The sequence below is a fragment of the Triticum aestivum genome, chromosome 2B (assembly GCF_018294505.1).
Source record: "Triticum aestivum cultivar Chinese Spring chromosome 2B, IWGSC CS RefSeq v2.1, whole genome shotgun sequence".
Taxonomy (NCBI): domain Eukaryota; kingdom Viridiplantae; phylum Streptophyta; class Magnoliopsida; order Poales; family Poaceae; genus Triticum; species Triticum aestivum.
Genome location: NC_057798.1, coordinates 722774645 through 722775188, shown reverse-complemented (window position 1 = coordinate 722775188; position 544 = coordinate 722774645).

The window sequence follows — 544 nt, the reverse complement described above, 5'->3', positions numbered from 1 at the left end:
TTGTTTTAAATATAGATTTTTTTCATAGTAACATCGATATTTTAAATAGATATTGAATATTTCTGAAGTACACAATTTCATAGTAACATTTGATGAAGTGAAGACACTTATAAAGTGGAGGCAAAATGTGTGTGAATATGAATTGAGATTAGTGAGGACATTTCTCTACTTTTAGAGGTTATACACAGAGATTTTGAAAAATAGTTGAACATTTTGGAATATGGGTTGAACATTTTTGGAATATGGGTTGAACATTTTTTAGATACACAATGATTTTTTAAACATGTGAATATTTTTTTCGGAGTACACAATGATTTTCTTATAGATACATGTCAGAATATATATTTTTAACAAAAATAGATGATTGACCGTGTGTTGTAATGGGGAATAAATATTCTAGTGGTGGTTTAGCTCATGCATTACATGCCCATATTAGTGTGCTTGTTTTAAAACTAAGATTTTTTTGGTAAGCATTATTGACGATTGTTTTATTCGGTAAGTCAATAAGAGGTGGGGCAGTTGATGTAATTTTTAGGGAAAAATC